This window comes from Ceratotherium simum, chromosome 27 (genome assembly GCF_057802395.1).
Source record: "Ceratotherium simum simum isolate JZ-2026a chromosome 27, ASM5780239v1, whole genome shotgun sequence".
Classification (NCBI taxonomy): Eukaryota; Metazoa; Chordata; class Mammalia; order Perissodactyla; family Rhinocerotidae; genus Ceratotherium; species Ceratotherium simum.
In genome coordinates, this window is record NC_141926.1 from 24,677,675 (window position 1) to 24,689,898 (window position 12,224).

A 12,224-nucleotide genomic window follows, 5' to 3' on the forward strand; every position below is an offset into this window, starting at 1 on the left:
GAGCTAACATCCATGCCAATCCTCCTCTTTTTGCGGAGCAAGACCGGCTCTGAGCTAACATCTATTGCCAATCCTTCTCCTTTTTTTTTTTTTTCCCCAAAGCCCCAGTAGATAGTTTTGTGTCATAGTTGCACATCCTTCTAGTTGCTGTATGTGGGACGCCGCCTCAGCATGGCTAGACAAGCGGTGCGTCAGTGCACGCCTGGGATCCAAACCCGGGCCGCCAGTAGCAGAGCGTGAGTGTGAGTTTAACCGCTAAGCCACGGGGCCAGCCCCAGGTACTGTGATTAGAATTAGAGAATTTCATTGAGAGACCATGGTAACTTACAGTAAATGAAGTTACTCTAAATGGTTTAGTGTTTGCATAACAGATGAGCCAGCAAGCTTGCAAATGGGGAGTTGGTTCCTGTTTACTAAACTATGCAAACAAAAGATTTCCCCTTGAAGCCAGAGGCAGAATAGCATGATATTGAAGCCTGGATCTGCCATGCAGATAAATTACTTAATCCATTCATTTTTCTCATTTTAATAAAAATAATATTTATTTTAAATGATTACATACTACAAATAATTTAGAACTGTACCTGGCATATTATAGGAGATAAACATATATTAGCTATATTATGTAAACCAAGGGAATTTTAACAATCACGGGCGGGAGATATATTAGCATTTCTAAAAGTATTGAAAACTATTGCTCATTGAACAGTTATGGTTAGGAGGATGCAATAGGCTCTTTAGTTGAATTTAATAACAAAACTTGATTCAAATATTGACAAAAAGTTATAATTTTGCATATTAACTTACGTTGGCAGAAATTCTCTGAAGTACTTTATTGTATATTTATTTTCTTTTGCTTTTACTTATTTTTTTAAAGATGACTTTGTGATCATATTGACCTACATATTGTGTGGATGATATTAGGTATGTAAGGCAGTTCAGTAAGATCCTTTTTACTAACCACTTGAGTCATGAGTAAAAATAAAAGAAATCCAGCATTTTAATTTCTCATAATTCATTCCTTGGAAAATTACTTTTGTAAGTCTTCAAGTAAAACCACTTTTTAAAATACATATAAATAAGAAAGGGGATTTTGGGGGCCAGCCTAATGGCGTAGCAGTTTAATTCACACGCTCCCCTTTGGCGGCCCGGGGTCCGCAGGTTCAGGTCCCGGGCGCAGATTGACACACCACTTGTCAAGCCATGCTGTGGCGGTGTCCCATATAAAGTAGAGGAAGATGAGCGTGGATGTTAGCCCAGGGCCAATCTTCCTCAGCAAAAAGAGGAGGATTGGCATCGGATGTTAGCTCAGGGCTAACCCTCCTCACAAAAAAACAAAAAGAAAGGGGATTTTTAAAGTGGAAAAACTATGTTACTGGAGGTATCTTTTGATTACAAGGTTATCTTGGGTATATATTTATAACTTAAGAAGCAAAGATAATTTGAATTGTATAAATATTTCCACTATTAATTTGAAGAATTAAAGAAAGAAAATTTAGCTTTATTTTATCCTTTGCAATGTCTCTGCCATATCATTGAACAAATTTTAAGAAAAAAGAGCCAACACAATATGACACAACTAGTCCTTATTATTAAGACTCCAGCTAGATAGTTTAAAAAATCAAATAAAAGTTTGTGTACTTGGAGGATACACTCTCCATACTAGAAGTTCAAGACTTTTTATTTGTGGAGGTTTTTGAGTTAATAAGGGTAGATATAGTGTGTCCAATAATAACGAGCTAAGTTACTCTGAGCCATTTTTTTGCCTTAGGAATTGGCACTACTTTTTAAACATTATAAACATGTATAAACATTAATTTAAAATGGGTTTGGTAATACCTGAAACTGTAAAACTCCTAGAAAAAAAGAGAAAAAGCTCCTTGACGTAGGTCTTGGCAACAATTTTTTTGGATATAACTCCAAAAGTACAAACAACAAAGGCAAAAATAAACAAGTGGACTACATCAAACTAAAAAGGTTCTGCACAGCAAAAGAAACAATCAACAAAATGAATGGGCAACCAACAGAACAGGAGAAAATATTTGCAAATCATATATCTGATGGGGGTTAATATCCAAAATATACAAAGAACTCATATAAATCAATAACAAAAAAACCCAAAATAACCCAGTTAAAAAATGGACAGAGAAACTAAATAGTTATTTTTCCAGAGAAGATATTCAAATGGCCAACAGATACATGAAAACATGCTCAACATCACTAATCATCAGGGAAATGCAAATCAAAATCACAATGAGATATCACCACACCTGTTAGAATGGCTTTCATCAAAAAGACAACAGATAACAAGTGTTGGCAAGGACATGGAGAAAAGGGAATACTTGTGCACTGTTGGTGGGAATGTAAACTGGTACAGCCACTATGGAAAATAGTATAGAGGGTCTTCAAAAAATTAAAAACAGAACTACCATATGATTCAACAATCCTATTTCTGGTATAGATCCAAAAGAAATGAAAACAGGATATTGAGGAGATACCTGCATGCTCATGTTTATTGCAGCATTATTCACAATAGCCAAGATATGGACACAACCTAAGTGTCCATCAATGAATGAATGGATAAAGAAGATGTGCAGTATACTTACAGTGAAATATTATTCAGCCATGAGAAAGAACAAAATTCTGCCATTTGTGACAACATGGAAAGAACTTGAGAACATTATGCTAAGTGAAATAAGTCAGACAGAAAAAGACAAATACTATAAGATATCGCCTATAAGTGGAATCTAAACAGGCCAAACGCATAAAAAAAGAGAGTAGAATGGTGGTTACCAGGGGCTGGGGGTGGGGAAATGGGGAGATGTTGGTCAAAGAGTACAAACTTCCAGTTAGAAGATGAATAAGATCTGAGGATCTAATGCACAGCATTGTGATTATAGATAAAGATACTGTACTATATACTTGAAAGTTGCTAAGAGAGTAGATCTTAAATGTTCTCATCACAAAAAAAGGAAGTGGCAATTAAGTGACATGATGGAGGTGTTAGCTAACACTAAGGTGTTAATCATATTGCAATATAAAAGTGTATCAAATCAATCCACTGTATACCTTAAACTTACACAATATTATATGTCAATTATATCTCAGTAAAGTTGGGGGAAAAAATGATCTGAATAGCAAAAGACCCAGAAGCCAACTCAAGATTTGAAGAAGAACAAAGTTGGAGGACTAACACTACCCGACTCCCAGACGGACTCACTTACTATAAAGCTACAGTAATCAAGACAGTGTGTTACTGATGAAAAAACAGAAAAATACATCAATGGAACAGAATAGAGAACCCAGAAATAGACAGACTCATACAAATATATCCAACTAATCTTTGCAAAGGAACAAAGGTAATATAATAGACAAAAGACAGTCTCTTCATCAAATGGTACTGAAACAACTGGACATCTGCATGCAAAAAAATGATTCTAGACACAGACCCTACACACTCCACAAATATTAACCCAAAATGGATCACAGACCTAAGTGTAAAACACAAAACTATAAAACTCCTAGAGATGACATAGGAGAAAATTAACGACTTTGAGCATGATGACTTTTTTCATAAATACCAAAGGCATGATCCATGACAGAAATAATTGATAAGCTGGACTTCATTAAAATTAAAATCTTCTGCTCTGTGAAAGACACTGTCAAGAGAAAGAGAAGACAAGCCATTGACTGGGAGAAATATTTGCAAAAGACATATCTGATAAAGGCCTTTGATCCAAAATACGCAAAGAACTCTTAAAACTCAACAATAAGAAAATGAAAGCCTGATTTAAAAATTGGCAAAAAACCTGAAGAGACACCTCATAAAAGAAGCTATAGAGATGGCAAATAAGCATAAGACAAGTTACTCCACATCACATGTCATCAGGTAAATGCAAATTAATACAACGAGATACCACTACACACCTATTAGAATAACCCAAATCTGGAACACTGACGACACCAAATGCTGGTGAGGATGTGGAGCAACAGGAACTCTCATTCATTATTGGCAGGAATGCAAAATGGTACAGCCTCTTTGGAAGACAGTTTGTGGTTTCTTACAAAGCCAAACCTACCCTTATCATATAATCCACTAATCCCACTCTTTGATATTTATCCAAAGGAGTTGAAAACTTATGTCCACACAGAAACTTACAAGCAAATATTTGTATCAGCTTTGTTCATAGTTGCCAAAACTGGGAAGCAACAAAAATGTCCTTCAGTAGGTGAATACACAGTGATAAATAAACTGGTACATTCAGAAAATGAATATTATTCATTGCTCCAAAACAATGAGCTATCAAGTCATGAAAAGACATAAAAGAAACTTAAAAGCATATTACTAAGTGAAAGAAGCTAACCTGAAAAGGCTATATATTGTGTGATCCCAACTATACGACATTCTGGAAAAGAAAAAACTATGGAGACAGTAAAAAGATCAGTGGTTGCTAGAGAGAAGAGGGAAGGGAGGGATAAACAGGCAGAGCAAAGAGGATCTTTAGGGCAGTGACACTATTCTGTATGATACTATAATTGTAGACACATGTCATTATACATTTGTCAAATCCCATAGACTATACAACACCAAGAGTGAAAACCAATGTAAACTACGGACTTTGGGTGATGATGTGTTAATGTAGGTTCACCGATTGTAACCAGTGTACCACTGCAGTTCAGGATGTTGATAGTGGGGGATTTTGTGCACGTGTAGGGGCAGGGCATATATACGAACTCCCTGTACTTTCTGCTCAACTATGCTGTGAACCTAAAACTGCTCTAAAGTTTATCAAAAAAATTATCGGAACTCCCATTTCCTGTTTACAAGTTTCAAAGGAATCTAACTTGTACATGAGTAGAACTATGCACTCTCATAATTATGTTACAATCTCCTTATAATAACTACTATATTCACTAAAGGAAAATCTATGACTTTGAAACTTTTAATACATATGCCAACCAGTAGCAGGACAGATGATGAACAAAGGGAGAGAAGAGTTAAATTATATCAGGAATATAAAAATGGGACACTTCTATACATACCCTAGAAAATCATTTTTATAAAGGCATATTTTGTGATGGACACACCCTAAGGTTGCCTACAATAAGCCACACCCTTGTATAGTCCCCTCCCCCTAAGTACAAATAGAACGTGAGACTTGCTTCTAAACAGTAGAATATGGAAAAAGTAAAAGGATGCTGCAGATGTAATTAAACACCAAATCTGATGTTTTTGAGCTAATCCAAAAAAGATTATCTCCAATAGGCTTGATTTAAAACAGGTTAAAGTTCTTAAAAGAGAGACCGAGACCCTCCCTGAGGTGGGAGACTCTCTCCAAATGACATTGAAGAAGAAAGCTGCCGTAAGTTCTTCAGCAACAAGGAAATGGATTTTGCCAACAACCCAAGGAAGCTTGAAAACTAATCTTTCCCCAGTTGAGCCTCTGATGAGAACGCACCTCTGCAGACACCTTGACTGCAGCCTTTGGATGCCCTGGGCAGAGGAGTCAGGTGAGCTGTACCCAGATTCTTGATCAATGGAAACTGAGATAAAAATACGTGATGTTTTAATTCAGTAAACTTGTGGTGATTCGTTATGTAGCAATAGAAAACTAATACAATTACCCAAGAGTGCAGGAGTGATTTAAGAATAATAGGAAACCCTAATAAACAAATAGCCTTTTATAAACCAAATCAATAATCAAAAATGTTCCCTCTGAAAACACAGGTGTTCCACGTTATTAAATTTTAATTTTAGGAAAATATCTGGGACAGAGATAATCCTGTATATTATATAAATAATTTGGACAAAGAGTAAAAATTGAAAGCTGTTAAATTCATTAGCCAGTATAATTTGCCCAGGGGATGCAAAAATGGGTTGGTTTTTGAAAATTATCATTGTAAATCAGCACATTAACTGATTAAAGATAAAAAGAAAAACTCTAAGTAGATGCAGAAAAGACAGTTGATAAAATGTACCAATTATGATAAATCCTAGCAACTTGATGAACCTCTCTGCCAAGAATCAAAGCGACATCATACTTAAGGGGGGAAAATGTAGTCATTTCCTTTACTGTAAGCAAAAAGCTAGCTTACTCACTAAAATAGCTCATTATCAGCAGTACTGAAAGTTCTAGCTAAAGAAATATAACCAAAAAGTTGAGGAACAAAAAGTGGAAAATGAAAAGAAAAATGTGATTTTCTTAAAAATCACATAATGCTGAAAATCCAAGAAAATCAATATTCACTCCTCTTTAGCTAAGATATACTTAGCAGAGTAATGCATCAAAATATAAAAGTAACAGCATTCAAACGAATGAGCAATAACAAAGAATTAATATATACAAAAAACGCAAGAAAAGGTATCATTGAACATGACAAGCAAATTAATATATTATATGAAGCTACAAGAAGTTTTCAAAAGTTTATGGAGAAATTTGCTAAATCTCACTGCATATGAAAATTTGACTCTATTAAAATTTTAAAATCTCTGTGGTGTGAAAAGCATAATGAGTAATGTTAAAAAAAAAACTGGGGAAAGATATTCACATAAAAGACAACAAATGACTAATTTAAATACAAAATTGAAAAACAACAGTTTTATATAAAAAAGACAAACATCCCAGTAAGAGAAAAAATAACAAAAAACAAAAATGGAGAATCAAAATAAGAGGAAAATGGAGGCTAATGAACATACTAATTTATCTACAATTGTGATGATATTTTATTCTATTAAGTTGGTAAATATTAGATATTCTCAAAATCCCGTGTGTTGGCCAGGATGTGGAAAAACAGAAAAGAAATAATAAACTGCTGGTGGGATCATAAATTTTCTAAATATTTAAGAGATAATTTCTTTAATAAATCATAGTATTTAAAGTATTTATTGCCCACACCCAACAGAGTACCATAAGGAAACAAAGATTCAATGCGGCATCGTTTCAAAAAGCAAATTTCAGAAAGAATTCATCTTAGAAACGGAGCAGAATGGATTAAGAAATACACATAAATGATAATCCCATAATCTGTATATATACTATTTTACTTTTATACTTTTCAGGATAATTTATGTATTTCATAATATAATTATAAGTGAATAATGGTAGTGAAAGTTTTGTAATGAATTTAAGCAGCCATATAATCTGAAAAGTTTATCTACAAATGGAAGGCTGAATGGCTTCATGAAACCTCAAGTCCCAAAACCCTCAGGTGCAGAAATGAAACACAATTTTCCTTTCAAAAAAACAACCTAACATTCAAGATTGAAAAAACAGGAAGTGTATGTTATTAAAGTAGAGTATAGCAAGTGGTACGTGAGTATACCATGGGAACACAAAGAAAGAAAATACGTTAGATTTGCTTAGGAAAGGTGAAGGAGGTAAAGCCCAAGCTAGATTTTAAAAGATAATAAGATCATATCACTCAAGACAAGTGATTGGAATGAAAATAACAAAGCTCTAAATGAAACCTTAGGAAAACCTAATTTTAAAGAGTACAAGAATAGAAGTAGACACTTCACAGAAATAAAAGAAGTACTCGTTTATCATGGCCCTGGCCATGCAGTAGACCCTTCACACATATCTATTTCCCACATAAGTCTTGTAAGCAGATGTTTATATCAAGATAAAGAAATTAGGCTTCGGGAATTTAAAATGGTTAAATAAGAAACTTGATAGACACAAACATAAGCCTTTCCTGATTTTAAAATTCTTCTTCTAAAATCGAAACTCAATGAGCATGATAAAAGTGTAGCTCCACAGAGGCAATAAAGACTCTCAAAAGACTTACAGATACAACAGAGAAGTGAAATGAAAATTATATAATTTGAGGGAGTAATGAATGGCATTTACGGTGTCACTGAAATAGGATGGAGGACACCAGTGTGTGTTCAGTCATAAAATGACTGAGATGTGAAGAACAAGGGATACTGAGTGTGCTATTTTGAGTGAACGCACTGTGAAGGAAAGAAAATGAGAGAATGCTTATTAAAAAAGAGTTATATATATTTTTCATCTTAGAACATTTTACAGATATTAAAAAAACGATGTTGTGGTCTATCAACATCATACTGGAGGTCATAGCCAGTGCAATAAGGAAAGAATTTTTTTTTAAATGTGGTATAAGGATTGGAAGGCAATAAATAAAACTGTATTTCTTTTACAAGTTGTATGATTATATAAAAATGAAAAAAAATTATAGACAATCATAATAATGGAATTTAGCAACAGCAGTATACAAAAATCAAGTTCTATATATGAGGAAAATTCGTTAGGAAATAAAACATAAAAGATAATATTTCCAATAGCATAAGAAAGATAAAATGTATAATAATAAATATAACAGATGCAGAGCAATAGCCCTCCCCCAAGAACTACAAAATGTGAATAACACTAATTAAAGAAAACCTGAATAAATATGCTATTCCAGGTTCAAGGTTTGGAAAAATCAGTATCATAAACTTGTAAATTCCCTTCTAATTAATATATTGATTCAAAGCAATCCCAATAAAAATCTCAGCAGGTGTCTTAGTAAAACCTGATTAGCTGTTTCTAAAATTTATTTGAAAAATAAAAAGTCAAGAAAAGTTTTGGTAATCTGGCAGAAGTATAAAAAAAGCTGAAGGCATTCTCAGATATAAAGATGAATTATAAATATATAATAAATATGATGGTATATTATTAGCTCAGAAATAGACAAACAGACAAGGAGAATATAATAAAGTGCCCAGAAATCTGACATGAAAAGCTGATGTGGGGAAAAATTTGGTTTTGGTAGTGAGCCAACTGGATATTCATTTGCAAAACTTCGACCACTGTGTGGTCCAAGGCCCTGAGATGACTCCTGATGAAGGTGGCTATCATCACGGACAACTAATTTTTCCCAGAGAATTTCCTTTTAAACCTCCTACTATTTATACGATAACCCCCGAAGGAAGATTTCAGGGCAGGACGAGGCTGCGTCTTCCCATCACGGATCTCCATGCCGACAACCTGGCCTGGTCCATCTCCATCCTCCTGCCCAGGCTCCTGAGTTTCGTGGTGGAGAAGGGCCCCACTCTGGGCAGTTTGGGACGCCTGACTTCATGAAAAGACAACTGGCAGCACGTAGTTTAGCGTTTAACTTAAAAGACAAAGACATATGTGAATAATTCCCAGAAGTCATGGAGGAAATTAAAAACAGAAGGCACAAGACGAACTCAGTAGCAGACCCCAGACTCCGGCCTCACCAGACGCCAGACTGGGAGATGCGCCAGGGCCAGGGCCGGCTTGAGCGCCTCCACCAGCGCGCGCTGCTGCTGGGCGAACCTCACGCGGCTCCAGTAGGCCAACCACGTGGACTCCTGGGCGGGCACCGTCGCACCTGTTTGTTCGAGTTGTGTGTGCAGCCTTCGCCTACACAGTTAAGTACACGCGGGGAAGCAGAGTGAGCCCTCTCCACCAGCACGACCCGCACGGGGGGCTGAAATTGAGGGTCGCTGGGCCCATGCATGACACGGGCTGACTGGACGTGCCGCCAAGCACAGGGAGGACCCGCCAGACGCCTGGGGTTAGCTTTTTAAAGACTTTTAAAAGGACAACAAAAATCAATGTAGGTTGGATTTGAAGGAAAAGCGAGATTCTCAGCGCCCTCTTCTCGGCCTGGGGTCTGTGGGGGTCTCTGGGGCTCGGATGTCCATGATTAGGGGGCCTCATGCTTTGGTTTTATAGCTTATCTACTGTATTGTCTTTTGGATCTGTTTTAGTAAACCTGTTTTTCATTTTATTAGATTTAATCACTTAAAAATATAAAACTCTATGCCTATCCAAAAAAAATTTTTTTTTAGTATTGAAAATATCACATTTTAACATTTCTGAGTATTAAATGAAAGTCACATTGGTTAAAGTTCCTGTACCTGGCCAACAGAAGGCATCTGATAAATGTCCGTTGATTCTCAAACTGAATCACTTTGCTAAATAAAAATAACATCCATGCATTAAAATGCATCCATGTGTAACTATTTAATAACAAACAAGTGTAAATTATTTCACAGATCCTTTTAATGAATAGTAGTTCATCCTTAAGAGAACAGTTCCTTAACCATTAGCAAAAGATTACTTTCAAAATACTTTAAGGCACTGAAATAGATGCATATACTTTGTATTTTCAACACAATGAAATATAATGAAAAGTATTCTGAATGAGAAGTACATAAAATAAATAAGATCACTTTTATAACCTGGATAATGCATACCTAATGACATTACTGCATTCACAAAAATCAATTCTAGGTGCATTGTAGACTTAAACATGAAAGAAATAATAATGTAATCTAGAAGAAAATATGTTGATATTTATGATCTTCATGATAGTGAGGTAAACGAACATTTTTTAAACATGACATAAAGCAAAAAAGAAAAAAGATAATTTGACCTGCATTAATCTAAACAAGTTTATTCATCAAAAGATGCCATTAAGAGACTAAATAGACAAGTCATAGACTAATTTACAGTTCATATTACTAACAAAGAACTCATATCCAGAGTATATAGAGTACTCTTACAAATCAGTAAGAAAGAGACAGTGCATTAGTTTGCTAGGGATGATGAAACAAAGTACCGCAAACTGACAGACAACAAAAATTTATTGTCTCACAGTTCTGGAGGCTGGAAATCCTAGATCAAGGTGTCTCCCGGGTTGGTTCCTTCTGAGGGCTGTGAGGGAGAATCTGTCCATGCCTCTCCTAGCTTCTCGTGGTTTGCTGGCAATCTTTGGTGTTCCTTGGCTTCTGCTACATCAAATCAATCTCTATCTTCATCTTCACATTGTGTTCTTCCTGTGTGTCTGTGTCCAAATATCCCCCTTTTTATAAGGATACCAGGCATATTGGATTAAGGCCCACCCTAGATCAATATGACCTCTTCTGACCTAATTACATCTGCAAGAACCCTCTTTCTAAACAAGGACACATTCTGAGGTGCTGAGGTTAGCACGTCAACATATGAACTTTTGTGGGACGCAATTCAACCCATAAGAGACGGACAAAACATGTAAATACTGGAAGAGAGTCTTAGAAAATGAATCAGCTAATAAACATGTGAAAAGGTACTCAACCTCACTGGTCAACAGGAACCTGCACAATAAGATTATATTTCAGTATGCAACCACTAGAGTGGATAAAATGGAAAAGACTGACAAGAGCAGGTGTTGTCTAGGACGTGGAGGAGCTGGAACTCTTACATACCGATGATGGTAGTGTAAGTCAGTAAAACTGGTTTGGAAAACTCTGGCGTCCTCTGCTAAAACTAAATATTCGGTAGTTCCATTCTCAAGAATATGTTGTAGCAAAATGCTGCTTGAAGCAGACAGAAGCTGAAAACAACCCAGTAACTGTGTGTGTGCATGCACGTGTGTATATAGATACTTACACATGTATATATTTATATTTGCATATATGTATATATATATATTTGTACATATTTATATATGTATATATACATATATTTATATAGACATGTTTATATATGTATATATGTTTTGTAGATTTATTTAATGAAGTATACCATAATGAGAAAAAAAAAAACTGTTGTTCGAATGCATCTCAAAAACAAGTTTGAGTAAAAGATGCCAGACACAAAAGAGCACATACAGTAGCATTCCATTTATACAACATACAAAAACAGACCAAACTATTTATGATGTTAAACATCAGAGAGTTATCATTTTCCTCTCTGTTAGTGACTGGGAGGAAGCCTAAGGGTGGCTTATGGGAGCTGGTGACGCTCTATTTCATGATCTAGCTGCTGGTTATATAGAGAATAACTTTAGGAAAATCCACCCACCTATATACTTCTGATTTTTGTACAGTTTCTGTATGAATGTTATACTTCAGTAAAAATTACCTAAAATATTGGAAAGTTATTGTCTACTGTAATGCTCAATATCACAAAAGACTCACAAGATAAGTGAAATATTTCTACATATTCAGTTGTAGAATTAATCTGTGTTTCAAGTGAATAGACTTGTGTTTTTAATAAGAAGATGAACAAACATGTGAAACATAATGGGATGTCTCTTTTTAAATTATTTTTGTGGTTTAGTTACAAGAAACATTGGAATAAAAATGTTCCAATTTTACACCAGTTCTTCAGTTTTTTTCCCTTCTTATTCTTATTGTATCTTTTTTTAATGAATTCACCTCTCAGCTACAAAGAAACAGCGCTTTTAAGTATTTGGAAACGAACATA

General features: G+C 35.1%; 1 pseudogene; it reads left to right on the top strand.

The window, feature by feature from the left end:
* The first annotated feature begins 5,339 nt into the window (after window positions 1-5,339).
* On the top strand, window positions 5,340-9,501 carry LOC147913450 (ubiquitin-conjugating enzyme E2 J2 pseudogene; annotated as a pseudogene).
* The last annotated feature ends 2,723 nt before the right edge of the window (window positions 9,502-12,224 follow it).